This window comes from Pan troglodytes, chromosome 2 (assembly GCF_028858775.2).
Source record: "Pan troglodytes isolate AG18354 chromosome 2, NHGRI_mPanTro3-v2.0_pri, whole genome shotgun sequence".
Taxonomy (NCBI): Eukaryota; Metazoa; Chordata; class Mammalia; order Primates; family Hominidae; genus Pan; species Pan troglodytes.
In genome coordinates this window covers 179,599,872-179,608,937 of record NC_086015.1, presented here as the reverse complement: position 1 = coordinate 179,608,937, position 9,066 = coordinate 179,599,872, and the positions used below count along the sequence as shown (strand labels likewise).

Sequence of the window (9,066 nt, the reverse complement as noted above, 5' to 3'; positions counted from 1 at the left end):
TTTTATGCTATTGTATATGAAATTCTTTATTCCATTTTTATTATTTCTGAGTAAATGATTGATTTATGTTTATTTAATATCCAGCAACTTATGAAACAGCTACATTCATTCTAACAATTTTTCAGTGGATTCTTATTATTTATGTAGACAGTTAAATCATTAATAAATGCTGAACAGTTTTGTATTTTCTACTTTTTTCCATTTTATTTAATTGAATAGGTCTTGCATCAGATGTATTTTGTGGTTGTGGTGTGCCTCCTCATCTTGCCTTGTATTTAGTTGACTGGCTCTATTGACTGTCCATGGAGAATTAATTCTTCCAAAGTGTTTCTGAAAGAGATGCTTTCTTAGGTTGAGAAATTCCTATGTAGTACTTTTTTTTGGTTTGTTTTTCATCAGGAAAAAGTGTTGAATTTTAAACAAAATTTTTTCAGCATCTGTTGAGATAATAGATACCCCATAATAGGTACTTCCTTCTTTATTTGAAGTAAAACTCACATGCTAATATATTGGTAGGTATAATTCAAAAATATTTCTTTTAGAGTTCTAAACACTTTTTTTTCTGTGTTCTCTTTTTCTGGTTTTAGTATCAAGGTGAGTCTTTAATATCAAGGTGAGTCAAAGTATGAAATTGGAAGTTTTTCTGTTGTTTTCTATGCCCCAGAAAAATTTATATAAGTTGAAACTTTAAGGTTTAGTAGAACTTCCCCATAAAGCTGTCTGGGCCCCTTTTTATAGCAAGGTAAATATTTAATTAATTTACAATTCAATTTCTATGTATATTGATCTATTTAGTTTTCCTGCCAGTTTTTGAGTCAATACCTTTCTAGGAAATCAAACTTAATATTTACATATTTCAGTATGATGTTTACTAAGTATTCTTTTGAAACATGTTGAAACTTCTTCATGTCTATAGTCCCTTTCTCACTTGTAATGTTACCTGTGTGTCATCCTTTTGGGGAAGGATATTATTTAGAATTTCCCTAAGTTTTTCAGTTTCATTGATATTTTTAAGAATCAGCATTTGGTTTTATTAATCAATCTACTACTTTTCTCTCTTTTTCTTCTCAGATATATATATCTTTTTTAAAAAGATCTTTAAAATATATTATCTTTTTTAAAAAAAGTTTGAAATGTGTTATTTTTTAAATTGGTAGATATTGGATACAAAGTTTTCCACACATCAATTGTGATTAAATTTAAATTATTCTACTCACCTATATTCTTATTTTGAGCAACTTAATTTTCTAATTTCTGATAGATCTTTGTTTAAATAGTTGACTATGATTGTAGAATTTCTTTTCTCCTTGCCCCTCCATGAGATTCCTTTTTTATATATTTACAAGCTGGTTCATTAGATGCTTGATGATTAATGACTATTGAATTTTCTTGGTTGACTGTATATTTTACCAGTATGAAATATAATTTTAATACTATTTTGAATATATTTCTTGTTAATAATTAATATTAATTAATAGAGTTAAATGTTTTACTTCTGCTATTTTTAAAATATGTATTTATATATAGTTGCATATTTTGGTTCCAATCATTCTGTGTCCATTTATTTTGTCATATCCCTGATTGACAGCTTAGGAATAGAAATTTTATGAACATTTTCTGAAAACTGAAAACGTTTTTTAACTCAAAATTACCCTGTCTTTTTAAGGGGTAATTTAGTCAATTATATTTACTTCTACTGTGTTTGGTCTTATTCCATGTCTCTCTTATGTTTACTGTGCTTTTTTGTTGGTGGTGTTTCATCCCTTTCTTGTCTTTTGTTGGACTTACCATGTTTTCTTTTCTTTTTTTTTATTCCTTACAGTGGAAATTTATTACTCAGATAATAGATGTGGGTCCAAAACTTTAACCTCCTTAGGTTCAGAACTGTTTTCTTTCCTAGGCCTGATCTTTTTCAAAATATTTGCCCCAGAGCATTGCACTTTTTAAAATTATGTTTTATCTTTCTATGGTATGTTAGCAAATACATTGGTTAGATAGTGGTCTTATTCCACCCCTGTGATTTTTACCAAGCTACAGACTTCATCAGAATTGGTACATTTCTTGTTAGAGCAATAGCATTCTTTGGTCAAAGAAAAGTAATAATTAAAAAGGAGAAGGAATGATCATTTTTTCAGCCATTTCTTATTGCACAGCTGAATAAGATATTATTCTGAATTAAAGGACCTCACATATATCCTAGTGGAGTAGACCAACAATTGAATAGAAAATAGTAGCCCAGAGATGCTAAATATGTTTAAAGCAATGGGTTGCTATTCAAAGATGGGAAGAATATCAACATGGTATCCTTGAGAAGCTTGCTAAAAATAGAGAATGCCAGGTCCGACCCAGACTCCATGAATTAGAATCTTCCTAGGTGATTCTCATGCACACTAAAGTTAGAGAAGCACAGCTATAACGAATCATGTTTTACCATCTTCCTAACACTGAAGAAGATCAGAAAACAATTGCAGCCATCTCTCAGAGTGTACAGTACTTTAGAATATAGTGTTAGTCATTCCTGGCTTAACAATTTTATTACATTTTAATATTTTCTCTATTTTTATCATCTTCTGTAACTATATAAACCTTAATTACCTAGCTACCTTTGGTACAAGGTAGAGAGTAAATTTCTCAAAGAAATAGTTCTTGGTGATCAAATACTATCCAGTCACAGTGGATCCATAACCAGTTTTTCTCTAGATATTACTTATTTTTTAACTTTTGGGGGTGGGAGTGAAGGGATTAATTGAAGTGCCACCTTTCCAATGTCTTGCAAACTACATGATTTTACATATAAAATCTAGGGCACTTAGAGTCCTCTCAGGAAAGATACCAACTTCGGAACCTACCACAGTTACTCTTCAAAAACTGTTTTCTGAAAGTGTTTTTTTTTTTTTTTTTCCAGAACTAAGAGTATTTTTAATACAGTGCTGAAGAGCCAGCTGAACTGGCTTTGTAGATCATCCTCAGGTGAGAGTACATTTTCAAAATTATCAAAATAACATAAACATATTATTAAACATACTTTGTTTTGCAGCTCTCAATCACGGATGCACAGTTTTAAAATATTGAGTGAAACTGTACGTGGTTTACTCAAAATGATATGAAATGAATTTTCACATGCATTCTGAATCTATTCCACCCTTCTAGATCCACTAAAGACCATATCCCATCATGATGCTTTCCCTGATCGTTATAACATTTCTGAATATCCATAGGGGAAAAAATCTGGTTAATTTATTATCTTGAATGAATAATTATTTAACTCTACATTTCCTTCTTGTGCCTTGTTTACAGAATTTGATTATAAACTCTTTGAGTATAGGGGTATATTATTTTGCATTCTTGTGCCTTATACCTAAAATATTTTAAGAGTATCTGTTATAACATTTTATTTTCACTAATTAAATACGGCTATTCATAGCCAGTGTAATGGTGACTGCCGGTAGTCCAGCTACTTGTTAGGCTGAACAAGGACAATCACTTGAGCCCAGGATGTCAAGGCTGCAGTGAGCCTTGTTCACACCATGGCACTCCCGCCTGGGCGAAAGAGTGAGACCCTGTCTCAAAAAAACAAACAAATGAACAAACAAACAAAAACTGCTATTCAAACTTTTCCATCAAAGTACTTCTAATAAAAAAAGGGATATGAAAGATTATTTCTGAGGATTTGGGGACATAAACTGAAGCAGGGGCTAAACTTTGAAATTTATTTCAAGAGGTTTGTAGTTGTATTCTGTCCTGAAAATGTGTGAACATTTCGCATTTACATCACAATATGTCCTTCTGTGTTAAAATAAAATAAGTGTTCTAAGAAAATAAAATATGTTAGAGCCACGGCTTAGCCTTTTTCATAGTCTTGCAATAAATACCAGAAATTAAGTATATTTTTAGAATATGCAAAAAACAGGAAGTTTAGCCACTATTCCTGAGGATTCCAGGCCTCCTATCATGTTGCCTCAGCTCACAAAATTCCTACCTTTTACCAAAACACCTTTGGCTATAGTTAACTCTATTAATTTCCTAAGTCTGCCAAAACAAAGTACCACAAACTAGGTGGCTTAGAAATTTATTGTCTTACAGTTTTGGAGATTAAACATCCCAAATCAAGTTGCCGGCAGGGCCAAACTCCCTCCCAAACTGTAGGAAAAGGATGCTAATTTGCCCCTTCCAGCAGTGGCCTCAGAAATTCTTTGACTTATGAGAACATAATTCCAATTTCTGTTTCCATCTTCACATTGTCTTCGCTAGATGCTTTTTTGTCTTTGTGTTCATACTTCCGTTTTTTTTTTTTTTTTTTTTTTTTTTGAGAGGAGTCTCGCTTTGTCCCCCAGGGTGGAGTGCAGTGGCCTGAACTCAGCTCACTGCAAGCTCCGCCTCCCGGTTCAAGGGATTCTCCTGCCTCCGTCTCCTGAGTAGCTGGGACTACAGGCACCCGCCACCACACCCGGCTAATTTTTTGTATTTTTAGTACAGACGGGGTTTCATCGTGTTAGTCAGGATGGTCTCGATCTCCTGACCTCGTGATCCACCCGCCTCGGCCTCCCAAAGTGCTGGGATTTCAGGCGTGAGCCATCGCGTCTGGCCCCTATTTCCCCTTTTTATAAGAACATCAGTTGTATTGGGTTTGAGCTCAACTTAGTGACTCCATTTTAACTTCATCACCCCTTTAAAGACTCTATTTCCAAATAAGGCCACATTCAGAGGAACTAGGGGCTGGAAATCAACATATCTTTTTTAGGGGAAATAAACTGTAACACCAACTGAATCACTCTCTTTTCCTAGTATATCTCATGTTTTTGTTCCTTTAAGTAGAGCTGCCAAATTTAATAAATAGAAATATAGTAGCCTCAGATAAATTCAAATTTCACATAAAGAACAAATAATTTTTAGTATAGGTATGTCCTAAATAATTTATGGTACATTCTTATACCACATGTTTGTGTGGTTGTTTATTTGAAGTTCAAATTTATCTAGAATTTTATTTTGTAAACTTACTTTCAGGCCTTTGCCTTCCTTGTGAAATCAGCCTAATTTTAAACTTACATCTTTTCTCAGGAAACTGACGGTCAGGCCTCCTGTATGACACCAGGGAGCTGAGGCTTTATGGATTGGATCACTGCACCCAATGAGACACACCTGCTGCCTGTCGAACCAACCCTCTTCCTAGCTCCTCCATAATTCCTTTTTTTCCTGCACGTGATTACAGTGAGATGCTAGATCCCTCATTCAGCTACCTGCTGCCTGTTGACCAGCTCCTCTTCCTCTCCTCCCGCCCTGGTTCTTCTTCCAAGCTATTAGGTGAAAGCAAAAGTAATTGCGGTTTTTGCATTGTTGAAATTTGCCATTTGATATTGGGATACATTTTTAAATAAATGTGGTTATGTTATAGATAATTTTAATGTGCATTTCTCACTTTATTTTTTTTACTAATGACTTATTACTTGCTATTTATTTTATATTTATTTTAGATTATGGAAATGATGTTAGACAAAAAGCAAATTCTAGTAATTTTCTTATTCGAGTTTAAAAGCAGCAGAGACAACTCGCAACATCAACAATGCATTTGGCCCAGGAACTGCTAACGAATGCACCGAGCAGTGTTGGTTCAAAAAGTTTTACGAAGGAGACAAGAGCCTTGAAGATGAGGAGCGTAGTGGCCGGCCATTGGAAGTTGACAATGAGCAATTGAGAGCAATCATTGAAGCTGATCATCTTACAACTAAACAAGAAGTTGGGGAAGAACTCAATGTCGACTGTTCTATGATCATTCGGCATTTGAAGCAAATTGGAAAGGTGAAAAAGCTCAGTAAGTGGGTGCCTCATGAGCTGAGTGAAAATTTAAAAAAAATTGTCACTTTGAAGTGTTGTCTTCTCTTATTCTATACAACAACAAACCATTTGTTGACTGCATTGTGATGTGCGATGAAACGTGGATTTTATACAACAACTGGCAATGGTCAGCTCAGTAGCTGAATCAAGAAGAGGCTCCAAAGCATTTCCCAAAGCCAAACTTGCACCAAAGAAAGGTCATGGTCACTGTTTGGTGGTCTGCTGCCAGTCTGATCCATTAAAGCTTTCAGAATCCCAGCAAAACCATTACATCTGAGAAGTATGCTCAGCATATTGATGAAATGCACCAAAAACTGCAATGCCTGCAGCCGGCATTGGTCAACAGAAGGGTCCAGTTTTTCTCTATGACAAGGTCTGACTGCACATCACATAACCAATGCTTCAAAAATTGAACAAATTGGGCTACGAAGTTTTGCTTAATCCACTATATTCACCTGACCTCTTGACAACCGACTACCACTTCTTCAAGCATTTTCACAACGTTTTGCAGGGAAAATGTTTCCACAACCAGTAGGATGCAGAAAATGCTTTCCAAGAGTTTATCAAATGAACAGCCAAATAAAAAGGGCCCCCTGGCAGAACCTCTGACTGGCCTGTGCACTGGAAGGAGTGCGCACTGGGGTGGAGCTCAGGAAGTTTGCGTTATTTGCAGCGGGGAGGAGCCTGGCCGCTCCTGTTCCAGGTGGTACCTGGGATTCAATCTGTGAGGTGGAAAACCATCTAGCAGGGCTCTCGCTTTGTTGAGAGTTCCTGTTTTCCTTTTTTCTCCTTTTTGCCCAATATATTCTATTTTTCTCACCCTTCAAAGTGTCTGTGAGCCTAGTATTTCATGGCCATGTGACAAGAACATGGCTTTTAGCTGAACTAAGGAGAAAGTCCTATAACAACATCCTGAAGCACAGATTTTTATGCTACAGAAATAAACAAACTTATTTCTCATTGGCAAAAAGGTGCTGATTATAATGGTTCCTATTTTGATTAATAAAGATGTGTTTGAGCCTAGTTATAATGATTTAAAATTCACAATCTGAAACTGCAATCACTGTGCACCAACCTAATACACAAACCCCTGACTTTAGTCAGGAGTCGGGGGAGGACTTGAGGTTTGGCTAATGTCTCTCTGGCTCACATTACCCATAATATAATAAAGCCTTCTTCACCAGCAATATTCAGTGTCTCAGTGATTGGCTTTCTGTGAGGGGGGGAACAATGGGATCTAGACTGAACTCCTGGTGTTTGGTAGCACTTAGTTTGGTTAAATTATTTTTTTAAAACCCCCAGTCTGATTTTTTCTTCAAGGATTGACTTAAATACCACCTACTCCAAGAAGCTTTCCCTGACCTCTCCATCTAAAATTGAGTTTTCTTTCTGCCTAACTTCAGCAGAAGTTAAACTTCACATGTGACACTGAAAAGGTTCAACCTTGTATTAAAATTATCTATATATGTGTCTCATCTACCCTATTAAGTAGAAATTATTTGAGGGCAGAAGGTTTTTATGATTGTTTTCTATCCTACTTAGCATCTAGCTTAGCTCCTTGGAACAGTAGTAGGCATTCAGAAAAACTTGTTCTTATTTGATTTGGCTTGCTGAAGAAAAACAATAGCACCACTTAATAATCAGAAGAGATAGAAATGCATGCAAAAAATTCCTACCCTACAGTGGAACGCAGCGTCTTTAACAAAATGCTTCCTGATTCTTAAAGTGCTCCCTCCTCAGCAAACTGCTGGTTTGACCTACACTAAAACTTCATCATCAGGCATAGGCTCCCCATTTCCCTGATTTATTATAAAGGATTAAAGTGCTCACTGGTATTTACTTTTGATGATTTATGCCTAGACTGTATGTATAGTCAGCGTGGAAGAAATATTGAAGGGTGTATTCACACCAGCATTTTTCAGAAACAGCCTGGCTGAGTGTGGATTGGCAGTGCATAATAAAAAGAAGCAGGAGAGCCAGTCTCATTTTCAATTGCAATAATCCCACTCTGTACTGGTTGCAAGATAGAGATGCTCTTTATCCATTTTTTTATTTATTTAGCCAATCAATAAGTCATTATTCTCTGAGTTAGTCAAAAAACATGTTTATGTGGGCACGAACTGGGTAGTGCCTTCAAGGCCTTTCTGATAATTGGTATCATTATAACTAAAATCCAGTGGAATTCCTTTATAATATTCATGCCAATGGACAGACCTAGTATCCTTCTTAAATACTAGTCAAAAATCTCAATATTAACATGCTATCTTTTCTAAATATTAACTGTGGGTATGTCCAATATTAATAGGCATATGCCATCCTTCACAATTGAAAAAAAGAAAAAAAAAAGGAAAGCAGTTTCTGTGCAAGAACAAGTTTGGAAAATACCAGGTTAAAGAGCTTCTTAGATCTTTTAATATATCAATGTGTTTCTGTAATCACAGGTTTGATCTTTGTGTGCTTTACTTATCAATACTCTTTGGAAACAAATAATACATATTAGGTTTTTATTGTGCAGACATATTTTGAGAATGAAGGCTGTATCTTTATATGCAAGTCTATATGATAATTTATGCTATAAGTTTGTCTCATTGTAATCAATATCTTCTGTCAGCTTAGCAAACTTTTTTTCTTTGAAAAAATGATGTGTAAGATGTGATAATTCACGTGTTAATTGGGTGTGTGAGTCAGTTCTGTGGTGGAAGCAGAACTGCTATCAGCATTGCAGAATAAGGAATTTATTGTAGGAATACCAGTTCCCACAATTGTAGGAGTCACTGAGGAATGGGGATCTGAAAGGAGTTAGAGGATCATAGAAAAGTCAGTAACAGGCCTTTTTTTTTTTTTTTTTTTTTTTTGACAGAGTCTTACTCTGTCACCCAGCCTGGAGTGCAGTGGCGTGATCTTGGCTCACTGTAACCTCCGCCTCCCGGGGTCAAGCGATTCTCCTGCCTCAGTTTCCCGAGTAGCTGGGACTACAGGCGCCCACCACCACGCCGGGCTAATTTTTGTATTTTTAGTAGAGACGAGTTTCACTATGTTGGTCAGGGTGGTCTTGAACCCCTGACCTCATGTGATCACGAGGCCTTGGCCTCCCAAAGTGCTAGCCGGCCTTCTAAACCCAGAAACAGCCAGTTGCTGGAGTAGGACAGGAAGTGCTCATAAAGAGGTCTCTGGAAAGCTATTCTGTTTGTGTGTCTGGGGTCATGGTTGGTCAGCAAAACTAGCAGATGGGAA

The 9,066-nt window shown here is 35.9% G+C and overlaps 1 pseudogene; it reads left to right on the top strand.

The window, feature by feature from the left end:
- Positions 1-5,474: 5,474 nt before the first annotated feature.
- Positions 5,475-6,403, top strand: LOC134809499 (histone-lysine N-methyltransferase SETMAR-like; annotated as a pseudogene).
- The last annotated feature ends 2,663 nt before the right edge of the window (positions 6,404-9,066 follow it).